Source organism: Podarcis bocagei (genome assembly GCF_964188305.1).
Source record: "Podarcis bocagei genome assembly, chromosome: 15".
NCBI lineage: Eukaryota > Metazoa > Chordata > Lepidosauria > Squamata > Lacertidae > Podarcis > Podarcis bocagei.
Window position 1 is genome coordinate 36,627,809 of NC_138141.1, and position 21,252 is coordinate 36,649,060.

The 21,252-nt window shown below is 46.3% G+C and overlaps 1 protein-coding gene across 4 annotated transcripts in view; it reads right to left on the minus strand.

Annotated features, from left to right (window-relative positions):
- CALN1 (calneuron 1) overlaps nucleotides 1-21,252 on the minus strand; it is a 151,778-nt gene that overhangs the window by 78,853 nt on the left and 51,673 nt on the right. The window contains exon 1 of one of the 4 annotated variants that reach the window (XM_081173199.1): nucleotides 20,338-20,882. The exons of 1 other annotated variant lie outside the window; for it this stretch is intronic. The gene's annotated coding sequence lies outside the window, so the exon portion shown is untranslated. Of the gene's footprint in view, nucleotides 1-18,858; nucleotides 18,878-20,192; nucleotides 20,294-20,337; nucleotides 20,883-21,252 lie in introns of those variants that run through there. 2 more of the 4 variants (XM_081173200.1, XM_081173198.1) reach the window with 2 other exon arrangements.

Genomic DNA, 21,252 nt, shown 5'->3' on the forward strand with positions numbered 1-21,252 from the left:
TCCAGGCTAAAGAGAAATGATATGGTGCATTAGCCTACTCAAGAGTAAGACATCCCCAATAACTCCTGCAGTGCCAGTTGTTGTTGTTGCAGACCCATAGTATAAGAGGCCTCCTTCTTAAGCCTTCTAGTTGCTAGAGACAACAAGGGTATCTCTCTCCTCAGTGCTTTGCCTTGCTGTACCTTGCCTGAACTCCCTATGATATCAACAGCAGAGTGTTGGCCGACTTTGTCTCTGGAACACTTTTGGATCTAGACTGATTCTTCATCCTTGACCTTGGTTTAATTGGACTGTGCTGCATATGCCACCCAGCCTTCAATGCTTGAAGAAAGGCATATATTTTCTGTAACCTGCCCCCACCCACACTTCCCCCACCACTACCACCACATCCTGTTCACCCCCATGGAGAGCAACATGGTACTAGACCTCATGGAGAGTACTGAGGGAAGGAGGTCATGGCCCCCACAATGCAGCCTTATAAAGGTGTGGCCTCACCCCACCGTCCTACACCAGGACACAGCATATTCTGAATCCGCATACCCCACTTCATCCCAAAATGGCGGGGGCAACCTTCCTCCATTTGGAGGACTCCCATCCTCACAAGACTAATTCCTTGTTTGAAACACATGCGTGGAAAGTGGTTCTGAATCTTGCAACCTGCCTGGGCTGGTCTTCCCAGATCCCTTTTGAAAGTGACATTTGAAGACCTTCTAATCGAGTTAATGCACACCTAATCAAGCTTCTGTTGCTGTCATGGGAATGTTGGGGGTGACCCTGGTTCGAGCAAGGGCCCGATTTGCACGCAGAGAAGTTCCTTGCTAACCCAAGGTCATCTCTCGCGTCCCCAGAAAACTCCATCAGCAAATGCGGAACCTCAAAGTCACTTCAATGCTCTTGCAAACTAACACTTTGCCAAGCACACACACCACTGCAGCACGATGCCAGCTTCCCAATTTGCTAGCTGCCAGAAGAACGGTGGTTGAACTCCAACACGATTGGTGACATGCCAGAAGCTGGACCTCAGGGGGCACACAACCCTCCATCAGGTTGTGAGGTGAATGTGACAGCATCGAGAAATAAAGTGAACAGTGATCCTGAATTCACCTTTGGTCTGATTCTATCCAAAGTGGATGAGCAGGTGTTGGAAGCGGGAGACACAAATACAGTGGTACCTCGGGTTACATACGCTTCAGGTTACATACGCTTCAGGTTACAGACTCCGCTAACCCAGAAATAGTACCTCAGGTTAAGAACTTTGCTTCAGGATGAGAGCAGAAATTGTGCTCTGGCGGTGCGGCAGCAACAGGAGGCCCCATTAGCTAAAATGGTGCTTCAGGTTAAGAACAGTTTCAGGTTAAGTACGGACCTCCGGAATGAATTAAGTACTTAGCCTGAGGTACCACTGTACTGGTGTAAGGTTGGCAGGAGCATTCAACGAAGGAAATGCCACAAAGCAGAAAAGAACAAAACACTCCTCCAGAAGCATCAGGACCCTGATGAGATTGTCCTCCTAACGTTGTTACTTTCAAGGGCTAAACTAGACCAGAGGACAACTGTGTCCTTGCATCTTAGTGACTGCTGAAGAGTGCATGTTGCCAACCTCAGGTTTTGGAATCCCCATGCGCTTAGGCTCTTGGTGTTCAGGTTACTGGGAGGGAGAGGTGACAAATTGTGGAGAACATTAGGGGGATGATGACACAGGCACAATGGTGTGATGGCGCATGATGTGTGAAGTCAGGACATCAGAAGGAGCCAGAGGGCAGAGCTGAACGCACCAGTAGGCTCCTCCTCTTTCACACCCAGCCTCCTCCTCCTTCTTCTGCCATTGGCTGGGGACTGCTTCCGCTTACATGGCAGGAGGAGAAGGAGAAGCCACCGAACCCACACTGTGCCTCGCTCAACTCCACAATTGGCCTCCTCCCACTGCGACCACTGGCTAGGGGCTGCTTCCACCTCCTTTCCCTCCATGGTAGCAGGAGGAGGAGCCAGCCACTGAAACCATGCTATACTCAGCTTCCTCCACCCTCTGACCATTCTGAACATTGGGGGGGTCATATGGGGGGCCAAAAGAGCTGGGCCGCTAGGAGCTGGTGCCTATGCTGGGAGTTGAGGATTGGAGTTGTAAGTGACCAGTGCACTCTTCTGAGGTTCTGGGGGAGGCTCAGAGAGAGAGTGCTGGCTGCTGCTACAAAGGTGAATGGAGGCATTCTGGGGGAATTAAAAGTAATTGTGTGAGTGCATCCCAGGTTCCCTTCTGTCTGGGGACCCGCTCGCAGCATTGCAGGGCTGCTGTGTTGCAGCTGGGCAATGAAGAGGACTTGAGAGGCTCTCTTGGGCTCCACCTCCTCTGAGCCCCATGTGACCTTTTCAAAAGGCTCTGAGGCCAGGGCCTAACACTCTTCAGTTCAACCGACACCTTTCTGGGTTAGTCAGAGTGCAAGTGAAAAGTTTTGCAAATGATGTATTTGTGTGCCAGAGAGAGAGAGAGAGAGAATCAACAGGATTAGAATAGGCATGGAAAGATAGTTTAACACTTTCCTCCCTAGCTAAAATCCTAAGGAAAATCTCCATTGCCATTCATTTCTTCCCAATGCAAATATCAGTTTTAGAGAAGGAATTCTGTCAGGCGGGGCAGCAACACAGGAGGAAATAGTTAAATTCCCCTTCTTTGCCTACTTTGTGTCAATTAATTGATTAATTTTATTTATTCCAACCATTTATATCCCCATTATCACCATGGTCTCTAAGCCATGTACAGCAAGGTTATAAGATACAGACAAGATCAATTCTGTGAGAACTAACCATAACATTACAAAACTTGCTTAAAATGCTTGCTGAAATATATCACCTGACACCAGAAGTTTGTCCAAAACTGCTCCCAGGTGTCGGAAGGTTTCTAAAAAAAAATTCTCCAGTATGTAGCAAATCCAGAACCAGTATGTAGCAAATCCTCTTCTGAGCAGCAATATCTTATCCCCACATTGAGACTCCTCAGCCATCTATCTAGCTGGCCCTGCACATGAAACAGGTAGCATTTCAGAGAAATCCACCTTGAAAGTATTCACATTGAATTTAGGCTTTTGGCACCACACCTCAACATTTTCCCTTGTCATTGGCACCAATATCTACCATGGCCACCAACTTCTCGCCTTGTCTGACATACAGCCCCCCACACTACAGACTGGCATAATACAGTGGTAACTCGGTTTTTGAACAGCTTAGTTCACAAACAACTTGGAACCCGAACACTTGAAACCTGGAAATGAGTGTTCCGGTTTTCGAACTTTGCCTTGGAAGCTGAGCGTGCTCCTAGGCAATACCGCCTGTGTGGCCGCGATTCAGCCTCCACTGCCAGGGGAAGAAGGCGCCAGCTGCGGGAGGCCTAGCAGGCCACACCATGGCCCCCATCCCACCCCCAAAGTTGTGGAAGAGGTGCCAGCTGCAGGAGGCCCAGCAGGCCACACCGTGGCCCCAAACCCCGATGAAGAACACTTACCTAACCAAGAGTGAAGTCCAGCTATGAACCTGCTAGGAAAACAGAGTGAGCCTGGGCTGAAGAGCACCAGCCCTTTACTGGCCCTCGCCCCATCCCCTCTCCCCATTACCTGGCAAGGTAGCCAGGTAAGCTCACCCACCAGCTGGAAGGCAGGTAAGCCCACCCTCTGTAGGTGGCAGTGGTGTAAAAAAAAAAAGCAAGGGAAGGAATGGCAGGAGAGGAGTCACCAATTTTGAATCTGCAAGAGGACCCCGACCCCCCATCCAAATAATGGCTATCATCAGCGCAGGTAAGGAAAAAATATCACATTTTCATTTTTAAAAAAATCATCAATACTATTGTATTGATTTTACAGTACAGTACATTGTTTATTGCTTTCCTTTTATGGATCAATGGTCTTGTTAGATAGTAAAATTCATGTTAAATGTCTGTTTTAGGGGTTGTTTTTCATCTTCTGGAACAGAACAAAGCAGAAAAACAGAAAAAGCAAGGGGAGAGAGACTGTTTATAAGATTTGTTACATCTGACATAGTAAAAAGAAAACCTTAAATTTTCTTGTCCCTTATTACGGAAAAGTCCATTTTTTCTGGCAAAACATTCATATTTCTGACCCAAATCATATTAGAAAGAACATTTTAAGTATGACAAACATCTTACACACATTCTATGCCCTAGAGAGGAAAAAAGTCTTGTAATGTGCTGAGTTTGTTTAATTATTACACTTATAAAGTTGCTTCTGCATTCACCCTTACGTGTACTTCTATTGTTTAAACCCAGAATGGAAGTTGGATAGCTTGCTCTGCAAATCTGATAAAAAGGACAAAGCATGGCTTTTGAGTCACCACTTTCTGACTGCAGCGCCTTCACTGACGACAATTAGCTGCTACTCCATTACTCCAAAGTGAAGTGAATTTAGGGTGGCTCTGCTCGAGGGCAGGTACGGGGGAAGAGGCAGGGAGACATAATTTATTTTGCAGCAATCTCTGAAATTCTGAATGGGTGAATTCACCACAAGCATGTTAGACCTACAGAACAAACAAACTCAGAAAATCAATGTGAGCATTGTTGAAAGTTCCCAAAGGAAGTCAAAGCTTGAGCGACAGGGCCAGGTGGGAGGTGGGAAAGGGAGGGAGCAAAATATTTCACAAAACCGCACAGTCTCCATTCAACTTTTTTCCTGCTCCCACTAATAATTTCCCCCTGTTGCTCCTCTCTCTCTCTCTCTCTCTCTCTCTCTCTCATTCTCCCTTCCTTCCTTTCCAAGACCCTTCAATGCCTCTTTTTTTGCCGAGAAGAAACTTTCCTTCCTTCTCCTGCTCACACTCTCACAGTGCCATCTTAAAAGCCAAATCAGAGTGAGGGCAAAAGCGACAACAGAGTGAGGGCAGCAAAACATTTCTCCCTGACAGTCAGAATAGGAATGGAAGGATCCATGGCTGGGAGGGAATCAACAGCATAAAGACCCACCCCCAGCCTCAGCAAAAGCACAAAACAAAACCTACACACAGAATACTTGCACACTGGAAAGCAGACTAGGCTAAACATTTTCTCCCTACTAGAATTTTCAGCAAGCTTTTTGTGTATGGAGGGGCATCCTGTCATTGGAGCCCTAACATGCAATTTGTAGTCATGCGGGCACTGGTTGTCCACCTCAATGAGAACTAGGCCTCAGACATTTATGGGTATAAGTAAATTTCATTCAAGGGACTGTCTCCAGCTTTGTGATCAAAGGAACACAAGGATCTATTGCATACTGAGTCGAATCATTAGATCCATCTAGCTCAGGATTGCCGACCCTAACTGACCGTGGCTCTCCAAGATCTTCCCAGCCCCGCCTGGAGAAACCAGGGGTTGAACCTACAAGGCAGGTGTTCTGTCTCTGAGCTACAATTCTTCCCCATTCAGCTCCCCTGTTGAATGCTGAACCCTTCGACACCACAAGAATCTCCATCCCACCCAAAATGAATCCATTCTGAGCACCAAAAGCACTAATATTCAACTAACATCTTTTCTCCTTTCTTGCAGTAGCATTTCAATCCTTTAATCTCTTTTTTTCAAAAGCAGGATGCACTTAATGAAAAGCAATCATGTCAAACGGCGCGTTTTCCAGCATACTTTCTTATATACGCCAATAATCTCATTACGTAAGATTTCTGTGCTTTCTTCGCAAGACGCTAACGAAAGTCAAAAGTTGTGAGCGACACCAATTCTCATCAGAAGTCAGCTGTCAGCAAAATACCCATTTCCCCTGGCAATGGTGCAACTGCCTCTATCCCCTGTCAAAATGCAAGATCATTTATATTGTGACTAATGCACTCGTAAGTTGACTTTCACTGTGATCCAAAACTATTTGGCAAAGGAACGTATGTGAAAGTGGGGAGAAGAGATTATAGAATTGTAGAGTTGGAAGGGACCCGAGGGTCATCTAGTCCAATGCCCTTCAATGCAGGAAGATAAAAAGATACATCATATTTCAAACTAAATAGAAAGCAAAATACATCCATACGTTGTTAGCCTGGTGAACAGATTTTATTTTTCCTCCTTTAAGAATGTAAATCATTTGCTTGACTTAAAACACTGTTCATGGACCATTCCTATGTACACACTGGACAATGGACAGTTGTTGTTTTCTAGGTAAAGGCAAAGGGACCCCTGACCATTAGGTCCAGTTGTGACCAACTCTGGGGTTGCGGCGCTCATCTCACTTTATTGGCCAAGGGAGCCGGCGTACAGCTTCCGGGTCATGTGGCTAGCATGAGTAAGCCGCTTCTGGCGAACCAGAGCAGTGCACGGAAATGCCATTTACCTTCCCGCCGGAGTGGTACCTATTTATCTACTTGCACTTTGACGTGCTTTCAAACTGCTAGGTTGGCAGGAACAGGGACCGAGCAACGGGAGCTCACCCCGTTGCGGGGATTTGAACCGCCGACCTTCTGATCGGCAAGTCCTAGGCTCTGTGGTTTAACCCACAGCACCACCCGCATCCCATGTTGTTTTCTGGTTACTTGCAAATGAGAAGAAATACAAATGTTATTAAGGCATTTAATTCCATGTCGGTGGCTAACCACTGTATTTTCATCAGCCTTTAAAAGAAGGAGGAGGGGAAAGAAGAAAGGGTTTAACCTGGAAAGGCAATGGACATACGTCTTCAGCCTGAATGAGAAGCACTTAAGTTGTCAACTTAAAAACAAGTTCATTTCCCTTTTTGGTACTAAGAACATGGTGAGATCTTTAAGGACATTGAAAGTACATTTCATTGCCTCTCTTCAATTAAACCATCTTTTGCCATGGACGGAAAGCATCAGCAGAAATGGAATACTGGACAGAAACATGCTATGCGATGTAATGAAATGACTTGTTTATTTTATGGTATTTATAGCCCAATATATCCTCCAAAAAAGCTCAAGCTGATGTACATGGTCCCTTCCTCCCATCACAGCCCTGTGGCTGAGAGGTAATGGCTGGCCCAGTGTTACTCAGTAAGCTTCATGGCTGAGTGGGGATTTGAACTGAGATCTCCCAGGTCCTAGTCTGACACTCTAACCGCTACAGCACTCTGGCTCTTTTCTCTTATAGGTTTTGATTGTATCCTGCTTTGCACGGTGACAACCAAATGCTATTCAGAAGCCTGCAAAGGAAGGCATCAAAACAACAGCCCTGTTATACTGTTGTTCTGCAGTATTCAGTGGAATTCAGAGTAAAACAGAAACTAAAACAGATCCTTTCTCTGTCTTCCGGACAACTTTAACTAGTGGGTGGGTCATCCATCTGTCAATCATCATATAACATTGTGACATCAGGTGCCAACTTAAAAGGGGCTCGCGAAGCCCATCTAAAGGCTGAGCTGACTCACACCAAGAGCCTGCTTCTAAGGAGAAGGCTCTCAGCACTCATCAGCTGGTTCCAAGTACCAGGCTTTAAACATTAGAAAAAATGGGGTCACCATTACCAGTCATGGTACTCCCTTTGGGGAGTACGGACCCTAGACCAGGCTTCCTCGAACTCAGCCCTCCAGATGTTTTAGCCTACAACTCCCATGATCCCTAGCTAGCAGGACCAGTGGCCAGGGACGATGGGAATTGTAGTCTCAAAACATCTGGAGGACCGAGTTTGAGGAAGCCTGCCCTAGACTCTGCCTGCCCACATACCCTCCAACATTTTTCCAATGAAAATAGGGACGTCCTATTCAATTATTATGATTATTATGATTATAATGATTCTTGTTGTTTAGTCGTTTAGTTGTGTCCGACTCTTCGTGACCCCCTTGACCAGAGCATGCCAGGCACTTCTGTCTTCCACTGCCTCCCGCAGTTTAATCAAACTCATGCTGGTAGCTTCGAGAACACTATCCAACCATCTCATCCTCTGTTGTCCCCTTCTCCTTGTGCCCTCCATCTTTCCCAACATCAGGGTCTTTTCCAGGGAGTCTTCTCTTCTCATGAGGTGAGTATTGGAGTCTCAGCTTCAGGATCTGTCCTTCCAGTGAGCTTATAATGATTACTGCTACTATTTATACCCCACCCATCTGACTGGGTTGGCCCAGCCACTCTGGGCAGCTTACAACATATATATAAACATAATAAAACATTAGACATTAGACATTTAAAAACTTCCCTATACAGGGTTGCCTTCAGATGTCTTTGGGGTCAGATAACTCCATACCCTCTAACATTGCTCTGATGAAAATAGGGACGTCCTAAAGGAGAGTGGGGCATTCCAGGATCAAATCAGAAACCAGGATGACTTCTGTAAATCTGGGACTGTCCCTGGAAAATAGGGATACTTGGAGGTTTTGCTGAAGAAGGCCCACTTATGTGAGAGGCTAACATTGGGTTTCTACAGCTTCTGTTTCCTTCGAGTACCTGTTACTTGCCTTCAGAATGGAGAAAATACTTTCTGCCAATCTACAGGTGAAGTAAGTTAAGCTGGCAGACCTGTCATTCCCCACATTTTCTGTGGATCCTTTAAGAAGAAGAAGAAGAAGAAGAGTTTGGATTTGATATCCCACTTTATCACTACCCGAAGGAGTCTCAAAGCGGCTAACAATCTCCTTTCCCTTCCTCCCCCACAACAAACACTCTGTGAGGTGAGTGGGGCTGAGAGACTTCAGAGAAGTGTGACTAGCCCAAGGTCACCAGCAGCTGCATGTGGAGGAGCGGAGACGCGAACCCGGTTCCCCAGATTACGAGTCTACCGCTCTAACCACTACACCACACTGGCTCTCATTTTTATTTTAGCCAACATAATACCAATTGCCAATCTTCTAGCTTTTTGGTCCAAAGCTTGACTTTAGTGATGAGCAGCATTTTCTCTGAAGTACTGCAATATCAATTGAATGGCACACAGGCAAAGTAATAAACAAACAAATATTTTTTAAAGCCAACCAAGTCCTAAAACTTCATCCTTTGACACTTCCATTTGAATCACAGTTCCCTTGAACTTTAAAAGAAAGATCGGGCGCCACCATCCCTCCAAACTTGTTCTCTGTAAAGACAGGTAGAAAAAAGCAGATACTTTGCTTTTCCCAAACAGGAGCGTACAGACTACATAGACCATAAGATTTTATTCGGATACCAATTTGGCACTTCAGAATAGCAGCCCACAATGACGTGAGGCTGCCCAATTCGACTCGGGGTCTACCTGAGGATGTTGTATGTTTTGTCACCTCCCTTCATTATTTGATTTGTGCAGGATTTACCCCTTAGCCTTTTATTCTGCTGAAGATATCCCACAAGGCAGCAAAGGTTTAGGATCAGCGTTTTCCTTCACATGGATTATTCAATATGACTATCCACAAGAATCTCAATAACTTATCGTTGCAAGCCAACTGAACACTTCACCTAACATAACCTCTTTCCCCCGCATCCCTCATTTCATACACAATTCAGCATAGAATCCTTCGGAATCAGCTGAGGACATAAGCTTTCTGAGCAAATTTTCCTAATGGTTGAGTAAAAATTAATGTGCCGTCATGAGTCAGTTTTTCAATGCAGGACCCAGATGTATTCAAACCATTGCACAGTTGTTTAAACCAAACACAGGCTGTGCCCATAACACTGCGCGTAGAATTTAAAAGGCAGTGGTGTTTACAGATGCTCTATCCAATTAATATTTTCTATTTGACTTCCTTTAGTAATGCTTTCTTTCGAAATGTTTAAGATCTTTTCTTTCTTTCTTTCTTTGCCCACTTTGCTGTGCTAAATGTGCACATCTGTAGTTGACCTCTTTTGTAATGAATTATTTTGAAATCCTTAAGACAATATTTTAGTTTCCTGTAAATTAAGTTGCTTTGAATGCGCATGTATGTCATGGCTGACTTTCCTCGGTAATGTTTTATTCTGGACTGTTTCATTTGACGTTTTAATGTGTTGTGAACTGCTTTGAGGTTTTTCCCCCCTTAAAAATATAAAGTGGTATAGAACTGACATTATTATTAATAATAATAATAATATTCCTGCAAAAAGAAATCAAATCACAGCACAGCACCTGACTAGAATGGAAGGAAGTAAACCAAAGGAAGGAATTTGGGACCTACAGAAGTACATGTGATCAGTGTAGCTTTAGCTGTTGAAGAACTACTGCAGTGTGTTCGTGCGAGAGTGAATTTTCACTGGAACACAAGAAGAAGCCTTATCCCTGGTCAAACCCTCCATCTATCATGCTCCGTAATGGATACACTGAGTATCTGACAGCAGCTCTCCAGGGTTTCAGACAGGAGAGTCTAATGATGCTTCTGGTAGACCCCAGCATCCTTAAATGCAGAGCATACACTGTACCACCGAGCCACAACTGGAGGCAGGGGAGAAATTGGATCCGGTTCATATTGAAAGGTGGGACCCAGCTAATTTGAAACAGAAAAACAACCATCCTTCAAAATCCACACTTCTGCACATTTTGCCAAGTGATGTATATGAAATCAAATATGCATGGGGCTAAGCGTGCATACAAGTGCATATATTAATGAATCCAGCTTACAGAAATGCATTAATATATTAGGAGAAAGTACACTGCAAAAAAAGAAATGTGTGCAAAGGTGTGTATGTTAGGAGAAAGTTCCAGAAAGGTGCTGGTGAATTTTCATGTGGGCTTGATATATATTTTTTAATCACAGCCTCATGTGGAAATGTGGAGAACTGAATTTAGGACTTGGAACAAAATGGGAAAACCGAAATTGGTTTACCGATCGCTTGCTAAAATTCACATTGCCCTTTGTCAGGCTGGCAGCTCATAGACTCATGTGCTCTAGTTAGCTCCTTCAATACCAGGAACAGTCCCAATTTTCCAAAGCCTACCCCTGATGAACCACTCAGGCCCAGCATCACCCAACGCTATCCTGAGAGACAACTGCCTGGGTCTCACCACATTGTCTCACCACAGGATGTGAGAGAAGTGGGTCATAGGACCTTAGGACTGGTCATATCTGAGCTCAGTGTCTCTCAGAGCTGCTGTGGGAATAACGGAGGTCTTTGGAGGAAAGGTAGGGTAGAAATATAAATACAAATACATGCACACAGGTGTGGACTCATCCTAAATGCTATTGATGGAGGGGGCAGTTTGTGTTCATGCCATTCTTATAGGCCTCTCTGGCTGTCCACTGCCAGGCACAGGATACTGAACTAACTGGATTCCATGTGTTCCAGCAGCACTGATCTTTTTAACAGAGAATGCTCATCTTAACAATTAGGCCAGGCTTCCTCAAACTCGGCCCTCCAGATGTTTTTGGCCTACAACTCCCATGACCCCTAGCTAGCAGGACCAGTGGTCAGGGATGATGAGAATTGTGGCCTCAAAACATCTGGAGGGCTGAGTCTGAGGAAGCCTGAATTAGGCTAAACCAGTGGTTTTCAACCATTGTGCCGTGGCACCCTGGGGTGCCTTAAATGATGGTCAGGGGTGCTGTGGACAGCACTGGCCTCTGTCCCTCTTTCTTTCTTTCTTTCTTTCTTTCTCTCTCTCTCTCTCTCTCTCTCTCTCTCTCTCTCTCTCTCTCTCTCCTCCTCTGATGCCCTCTCACGTCTATGCCTCCCAAAGGCTTGCACAACTGTTTACTGCAACAGTCCTGGCTATAAGCTCCCCAGGTGAATGGTGCCTCTGGGGGGGGCTCTCTTCGGGGCAAGGGGGGCAGCTCAGAGACCAGGGGTGGCGGCAGCAGCAACTGCCCAGAGGACTCCCAAGGAGAAGGGAGAGGAGAGGAGGCTGAGGGAACACTCCACAAGGGAGGGTGTTTGGAAAAGGGTGAGAGGCTGCTAGCTTTGCAGGCAAGGGCTGATATAACTGGGCTCCTGAGCCCTACAGGGGTGCCACAGAAAGAATGTACAGTAGTTGGTTCAGGGAGCTGTGGACTCAAAAAGGTTGAAAACCTCTGGGCTAAACCATTCATCCCTCTAACCCAGTATAATCATCATTATCATCATCGTTTTATAAACTTCCAGCTCATTCAATATATAGATCATTAAAACCATTAAGACATCATAAAATTATAAAAACATAAAGTACAGAACAAATGACTAACAACGAATCAAATTAAATCTCTGGAAATGAGTGGCGAAACTCATTGTGTGCAGGCAGCAAAATATCAGACTTGTGGGTGCCTGCCCAATTTCACTGGGGACTGCGCCAGCTCCAAAGTGCTGGTGCCACTACGCTAAAAAGTTGTGGGACAGTCAGGAGGGCTGCTTGAGATGATCAAAGTCATCTGACCGGGGTATAATACTACACAATTTCAAGAGGATCTGTTTTACTGGATCAGACTTGTGCCTGCATGTACACGCCAGACTTCTCCCTGGTATGGCATACTCTCTTCCCCTACGTTCCCTAGCACCCCACTTTCTCCCCTTGCCTCCACTCCATCAGACACTCTTTTTGTCTCTCTGCCACCCAGATCTTTCCCCTTTCTGTTCAGCTGCTGATCTGAGCATTGGAAAGTGCTTAGAAACAAAAGCTCTTCCAACTTCCTCCTTCAGCTCTATGTAGGATTTAAAGGATAAGGAAAGTTACTGCTCTGACCATCTCGTGATGGAGACACTGATCAAGGCTTTCATTGCACCCATGGGTGCCATGCTGATGACCTCAGGATTAGGCACTTTTTTGGGAGGGGGGGAGATTGACATATGTCAACAGCATACATATGGTAACTATATCTGTTGCTCTGGAGGGTAGGACCCCAACATTAGGAAGTACTTTTGGATGGTAAGTGGAACAGACTCCCTCAGAAGGTGGTGGACTCTCCTTCCTTGGATGATTTTAAGCAGAGATTGGATTACCATCTGTCATGCGTGGTTTAGTTGAGAAGAAGAAGAGAGTTTGGATTTGATATCCCGCTTTATCACTACCCGAAAGAGTCTCAAAGCGGCTAACATTCTCCTTTCCCTTCCTCCCCCACAACAAACACTCTATGAGGTGAGTGGGGCTGAGAGACTTCAAAGAAGTGTGACTAGCCCAAGGTCACCCAGCAGCTGCATGTGGAGGAGCGGAGACGTGAACCCGGTTCACCAGATTACGAGTCTACTGCTCTTAATCACTACACCACACTGGCTCTGAGGTTCCTTCATTGCAGGGCAACAGACTCAATGATCCTCTGGGTGCCTTCCAAGTCTACAATTCTATGATTCCATATGAGACTATAGTTCTGTGTGGTGGTAAATAATCTTATACAAATAAAACAATAAATAGATCCCAGACTTTACAGAATGAAGGACTGAGGTTCAACCCTCTGGCATCTCTCCAGTTAAAATGTTAAGATCATCAGTGAAGGAGAAACCTCTTCCTGAGTCCCATACTGAGCTACATGGACAAAGAGGAATCCTTTCTTATACCAGGTCAGACTTTGGACTGGTCACTGTCTTTCAGAATTAACTACCTCCCAGGACTGTTGTAAGGATTGCAGCATGTGGGGCTGCCCTTGGGTCTGGTCCAAAGCTCTAGCTGGTGCATAATGCAGTGATAACAGATGGGGGCACATAGAATCATAGCATTGGAAGGGACTCTGAGGATCATCAAGTCCAAACGCCTGTTATGCAGGAATATGCAGCAATCCCATACAGGGATCAAACCTGTGACCTTGGCGTTATCAGCACCATGCTCTAACCCACTGAGCTATCCACCTGGATGGCTGCCAACATGTGACACCATGGATAAAACAACTGCACTGGTAGCCCAACTACTACTGAACCACGTTCTTGTATTAATTTACAAAGCTCTAAGCAACTTAATTCCAGGGTCCCTCTGGGACTTCCTGAACCCTTATACCCCCAGCTTGATCACTGAGAGCACCAGCAAGGGCACTGCTGGTTGTCGCTGGAGTTGGTGAGGCTTATTTTTCATCCAAATCAAGTCTTCAGGGCAAGTGGCCTGCTCCCGTGAAGTGCTCTTCCAGTAGAGATTCAGCAAACGCCTTCCATGATAACCTTCAAACATTTGCTGAAAACTTTTCAGGCTATGCAAACAATTAAGAAAAAAACCATTGTCCATAATAGTTAACTGGTGATCCGTAGGACTTTTATTGCACTATAATTGCTATTCTTTTTTTCTTAACCAAATTGCAATATACAAATATTTTTAATAAATTAAAAAAAATGAGACTGGGTGGGTGGAAGAATCATGTACGTTGTCATGAGTTCCCTGGAGGAAGACTGAAATAAAAATATAGCCTATGAGTTTAGATAAAAATAGTTGCATAAGGAACCCTACAGGGCAAGCAAATTGCAGCAGACAACACAATAAATGGGTCAGGGAGCTCTGAGTTCAAGCCCCACCTCTGTTGTGGACTTACTATAAGGCTCAGGAACATAGGAAGATGTCTTAGAATTAGTGAAACCAATGCTCTGTCTAGCTCAGTAATGCCAACATTAAAGTAAAGGTAAAGGGACCTCTGACCATTAGGTCCAGTCGTGACCGACTCTGGGGTTGCGCGTTCATCTCGCTCTATAGGCCGAGGGAGCCGGCGTTTGTCGACAGACAGCTTACGGGTCATGTGGCCAGCATGACTAAGCTGCTTCTGGCGAACCAGAGCAGCACACGGAAACGCCGTTTACCTTCCCGCCGGAGCGGCCCCTATTTATCTACTTGCACTTTGACGTGCTTTTGAACAGCTAGGTTGGCAGGAGCTGGGACCAAGCAACGGGAGCTCACCCCATCGTGGGGATTCGAACCGCCGACCTTCTGATCAGCAAGTCCTAGGCTCTGCGGTTTAGACCACAGTGCCACCCGTGTCCCTATAATGCCAACATTAACTGGCAGTATATCTCCAGGATTTCAAGCAGGATTCTCTCCCGGCCCTAATTGCGGGTTTTTGGGATTGAAGCTAAGACCTTCTGTATGTAAAGCAGAACTATAACCCTTTGGGAACACCAGTCTTTTCTGGTCTGAGATCTGTACAGTGGAACAATTGCATTGCCTCAAAAGATTGTCTTCTCTGCAATCATCACATAGATCAGAGATGGGAAACCTATGGTCCTCTGGGTACTGTTGACCTACAATACCACCATCCCCAAGAATCAGTCATGCTGTCTGTGGTTGAAGGAGTCCAACAACATATAGTGGACTACAGGTTCCTGCCCCTGACATAAATGACAGGTGTTGGCCTAGAACAAGGTTTCCGAAACTTTGATCTTTGGCTGTTTTGGGACTACAGCTCCCATCATCCCTAACCACTGATTCTGCTAGCTAGGGATCATGGGAGTTGTGGTCTAAAAAAGCAACCAGAGATCCAAAGTTGGGAAACCTTGGCCTAGAAGAAGAATAAAACCCCAAAGACAACTCAAGAGTCACAACAAAGTCAACAGACTTTTATCCAGAAATGGAAAAAGGCTTGACGATGAAGAATGTTGGAGAACTTGAAAGCTTGTGACTTTTTTTGGTTGGTCCTAACAAAGATTTTGGGACACGGGTGGTGCTGTGGGTTAAACCACAGAGCCTAGGACTTGCCAATCAGAAGGTCGGCAGTTCGAATCCCCGTGACGGGGTGAGCTCCCATTGCTCGGTCCCTGCTCCTGCCAATCTATCAGTTCAAAAGCACGTCAAAGTGCAAGTAGATAAATAGGTACTGCTCCGGTGGGAAGGTAAACAGCATTTCCGTGTGCTGCTCTGGTTCACCAGGAGTGACTTAGTCATGCTGGCTACATGACCTGGAAGCTGTACGCCAGCTCCCTCAGCCAATAAAGCGAGATGAGCACTGCAACCCCAGAGTCGGTCACGACTGGACCTAATGGTCAGGGGTCCCTTTAACTTTACCTTTAACAAAGATGTTGCCCTACTGTGGGTTTTGGAAACATCTAGATGGTAAAACATTTTGAAAATTCCAAAGTGCTGTGGGAAGACACAGTGACAGTACGTTGATATGTGGCTGGGTACATGACTGGAGCTGGTTCCTGGAAGAACTGGGAGGTGTTAATAGCATCTGTTCATTGGAACACTGTGATGCAAAGAAGGCTGTTCCAGAGAAGAGCAATGTTCTCAAGACAAACATACAGCCTAGCAAACATATATTCTTTAGGAAAACTATTAAACCATGAAATAGCTAAGGATTTGCATTGTTAATTCAACAAAGACTACAATGATCCCTAGTATCCATTACCTAAGGTAGAGAAGCAAAAGCAAAATGGGAGCACAAGGCAGAGGCTGGAGATGGTGCAATAATAATTAGGACTTGACATTCATACTTGACATTCAGGTAGTTTCTCAGAATGCTTGAAGCATACACATTATCTTGCTGCAATCCTTAAAACAACCCAGCAAGTTAGGTCAGTATCACTGTCTCCTCAAGGTAGCAAAGGCTTATCTGTGGCCTCCAAGTGAAGTTTATGGAGGTAGAGTAATTTGACCTGAATTTCCCTATTCAGAGCTCACCCACCCAGCATCACACCAGCTCCCCAAGTTTAAGTGGGCCATCACAAATACCCAAGATGCAAAAATGTGAATTGATTCTGGATTCAGTAACAGAGCATGCAGTTTTGGGGTAGTAGGGTAAAATCTTATGGGATTACACTGGTCAACTCTGGGAATGGACAGAAAAGAAAAACTTCAGAGTGTTCCTCTCAACTAAGGGTCTCTAACTAGAATTCTATCATCTATCTATCATCTGTCTGTCTGTCTGTCTGTCTATCTATCTATCTCCCACACTTCATCCCAAAGGGGCTCAAGGCAGTAGACCCATCAACAATAAAAAAGCATTTTTAAACGCATTCTAAAACCACTTAAAAAGCATTCTCTCAATGAGTGATTTCAGGGTTGCTAGGAACAATACATTTTACCCATCAAATTCCTCTCAAAAGTCAACAATGAGGGACACACACACACACACACCACCACCAAAGGCGACACTGAACAAATGGGGAACCACCACCAGAAAGGCCCTGTCACAGGCCAGCACCAAGCGGGTAGCCCCCAGAGGTGGCACTATCAACAAGGACTCACCTGTCAATCATAGGGTCTCAGGTAGCTGATATTGGGGGAGGTGGTCTTGCAAGTACTTGGGTGCCTATTGATGTTAAGTGCATTGCTGCCACTCACATTAGGGTGTTATGTGTATTTAATATCTAATAAGTAAATAAGTGTGTGTGTGTGTGTGTGTGTGTGTGTGTGAGAGAGAGAGAGAGAGAGAGAGAGAGAGAGAGAGAGAGAGTGCTCTTCTTTCTGACAGCAATCTCCATGAAAAGCATACACACACTGCAGTGAATTATTAGGATTGCAAATAGAAGCCAGTAGAAGCTTTTTCTTTTTCTATAGAAGTGGACCATTTTTTCGGAGTACATATGCAAAGAAATGGTTAAGACTGCCCCTCCTCATACTCTGCCATCTCAATAAAATAAAAATCACCCCCTGAACTTACTACTAAGTAAACTAACAGCCCAGACATAATTGACAGTGGCAAATTTGTAACTTGTGTATTTTTTTAGGCATTCATTTTGAAGCAACACCTTTTGAAACAACCTTTAGGGCTGCAATTCTATACACCAGGTATCTTCAACCTTTTTGGACCCAGGATCAACTTTTAACCCAAACAGGTATTTGCAGACCGGACCCATTGCGTAACCTTTCACCATATTTTTGGATGGTGGTTGTGTTCCTATGGCGACCAACCTTGGATCAAGCTTCAGCCCACTAGTGGCTCCCAGCCAACCTGTTGAAGACCAGTGATGTTCAGGCTCACCTGAATTAATCCCCATTCAGCTCAGTGGGATTAACTCCCAAGTAAACACATCTGTTGAGACGGAAAAGTGTGACTGTCCAATCAAACTTATATTCAGCATTTCAGGATAACAAGGTTGCAAAGATAACACTTTGAGTGCCTATGCCAAAAAAAGGTGCTAGATTGAGACAAAAGCATTATTAAAACTTCTCTAACTTGTCCATTTCTCTAATTTAAGGGGCAACTTTGAATATTTTACTTCTAGCTCCCAAGCAGAGAAGCTATTTGCGTTGCCTCCTCACCCCTTTGCATATGTACCGTAACTCCTAAATTTCCAATAAAACGAATAGGTACTGTATTTGGTATTCCTGCATCTTGGGCAGAAATGTCATTTGTGCAAACAGCTGCAGGCACATCCATGTGCAAAACATGAACTCTCTGAATAGAGAGCATGCTCTGCATGCAGAACGCCTTCACTGTCTATGGGTACAAGGATCTACAGTCCCAGGATTTGACTTGAGAGCGCAAGAAGAGTCTTGCTGGATCAGGCCAAAGACCCATCCTGTTCTCACAGTGGCCAACCAGATGCTTTTGGGAAGCCCACAAGTAGGACATGAGCACAACAATGTTCTCCCCATCCTGTGGCTTCCAGCAACTCATATTCAGACACATTGCTGTCTCTGACAGGTAGGAAGCCTGGGACCTTTGAGACAGCCCTGTGGTTTGCCTGCCTGCCAAAACAGCTTGCTTCCTGAACTGTATTTCCGCTGTGTACAGAGACCAGCCATGAATTAAACCTATTTGCCATAAGGAAGAGAAATGAAACCAAGAAGCAAACCTGCAACAGGTCTTGAACCATTGCTCAGAGATAGAGCACATGTTTTTCCCCCACGTAGAAGTAAGATGCTCTATCATTGAGCTACGACCCTTCCCTAATCTAGAAGAATTAGTAGACTGACTTGCCTGTATAAATGCAGCTGACCTTCCAATGCTCATTTTAAATTGAGTCTGCCCTATCCAAGAGCCTTGGATTACCTAATAACAAAGTCTCTGTGTAATGTTTTGTTGGGTCTTTGCATTATGCACAAATTAAGGCCCGTCCAGCTTTAAACACATACATAAATTGACATGCAGCCTGACATCCTGTTGATTACTTAATATTCCACCTTTCCTGCCTATTATCACACTACACACTTTACCCCCCCCCCCCCAGTTTTCTCCTGAATGGACCTACCTGATGCTTAGCAACTTCATAGTTATTTTTGGAACCCAACCATCTTTCCCAGGGCGCTCAGCCCTAGTCAAGCAAGGTTTCCATTATGAGAGAAGCCTCAGCTCTCCTGCAGTCCTGCAGAATCTGTGCATCTTGGACATGGAGGGAAATTTGAGAGGGATGGAAGGGGCGGTAGTGAGTGAGAGAAAGGACAACACTGAGATGTTGTTGTTGTTGTTGTTTTCCTTATGGTCCACCCGATGATCTCCACAGCTGGTTGCCCAAGGAAAACATGTTGGTGTGTGAGGAACATAAGAACCTGCTTTCTACTGAGTTGGGTCCATCTAGCTTGTTGTGGGTCCATCTGTTTAGTCTGACTGGCAGTGACTCTCCTGTCCCAGCCCTAGCTGGAACCGCCTGGGGATGAGCACGGACCTTTCTGCAAGCAAAACAGGTGATCTACCACAGAGTCAAGGCCCTAAGCAATTATGTTTTTATTAACTAAACATAGAAGAGAGAGACAGGACTACAAAGGCAGGAGTACATAAAGGTAGAGGAGACCACTTTCCCCATACAACCACTCTCACCCTTCCCAAATAAGAAATGAACCCTTCCTGTGACTACTGTCCCTCATTCCTCTGCTAGCATCTTATACCCAGGACACAGTTTTAAGAACAATTATCTCTTTCCAAGGTAGAAATCTGAGGGGTACATTTTTTATCTGACACCTAAGCCTTTCCCTGAAGAGCAAAACCTCCCAACGCTAGAAGATGAATGCCAGTTCTGGAAGAGAGCCTTCTCTTAAACCCAAAGCTCAAGCCACACTAAAGAGAAGGGGGCTCTCTCCCTACTCAGAGGAGACCCATTGAACTCAACAGGCATGGCAAACTTAGGTCCATTCATTTCAAGATGGTCTACTCCGAGTAGGACCAACATGGGAAGCAACCCGGAGGCACTGAAAAGGAACCACATTCCAGATTTTTTATTATTATGATAATCTTGTGGCCCCTTCAGAAGAACCAACAGCTTGCTGTGGCTTCCTTGCTCATGCTGATTTTATGTAAGCATCTACCACACACGGTCACCAAAACCCACAGAACGGCTCTCGCTCTGCTTCCGAGGACGCCGCTCACACCCAGCCCTGGAGGGGAAGAATGTCAGCGGCCACCGACACAGCAGACCCAAGCCGGATCAACTCCATCGCTCCTCCGCCACCCTCTCCAGCGCCGTTTGCTCGCTAACAGGTCTCTCCTCTTCAGGATCTCTCCCACCCTCGCCTGTCCTTCAGAAGCAGCTACAGCAGCTGCTGCTGCCTAGAGCCGTCGCCAGCCCCCGAAGCCAACCTGCTCGCTCACCTCCACCGCGGTCCTCGCGTGCCCGAGCGAAAAGCATCGCCGTGCGCTGCGCTCTCTTGGGCACGTTTGGAGAAGGAGCCTTGCGCGCACAGGCGGCGGCGGTGCGCCGAGGAGGAAAAGCAGGGCGGGGGCGGTTGGGTCTTACCTTCCAGGCAGGCGGCTCTGCTGCTCCTACAGGTCTGGATCCCGCCGCCTCCTCAGTCCTCCCTTCCGTCGTGCTTCCCCCTCTTTCTCCGCGTCTCTCCTTGCCTTCTTTTCTCCGCCGCCCCAGATCTCTCACCCGAGGGAGAGAAAGAAAGAGAACCCGCGCCGGCCCCCCAGGGGGTCTCCAGCAACCTCCGCATAAAACCTCCCTTTTCCGAGGGACAGCAGCGGGGGAGGGAGGGAGGGGGCGCACAACTCGCTCCAGCTCAGGTGCGCCCAGCTGGTCCCCACAGGTGCCCGGCCGGTCCCCAACGCGATGCGCTCCGGGACAAATCTACCCAGCAGGTGGCCATGGCAGACGCCGGCCCCACCCGCTTCCGTGGGGATGGGGGGGGGGGAGCGGCGACGCACCTTTGCCCAACGGCAGCTCAGCCACCCAGCACAAGCTCCGTTTCGTGGAAGCCTGGAAAGGGGGAAAGAAATCCTGTTCTAAACAGCCCACCCACCCCCGGCGTGCGCGCTTTCCAGCTCCTCCTGCCTCGTCTCGCCCACGCTAAAACTCCAGCACAGAAGAGGAGGGAAAAAAGCAGACGGCTGGTCCTCGTGGTGCCTGGACGCCGGGGTCTCACAGTAACCCCTTCCTTACCAGGCATCAATCACCAACCTTGTCTGTAGATTCCCCCCCCCCCTCATAACCTCTGCGGAAATGCGAAAAAGGAGGGGAGGGTCGTAGCTCAGTGGTAGGGCATCTGCTTTGCATGCAGAAGGTGCCAAATCCGACCCCTCCCCTCCCCGCATCTCCAGGTAAGACTGAGAATGTCCTCTGTGCTTTGTATGTTATGATTCAAAGACCTAACAATATGATACCCAGAGGCATTGCTATTGAGGTATATTGAGACCCTGTATATGGGGCAAA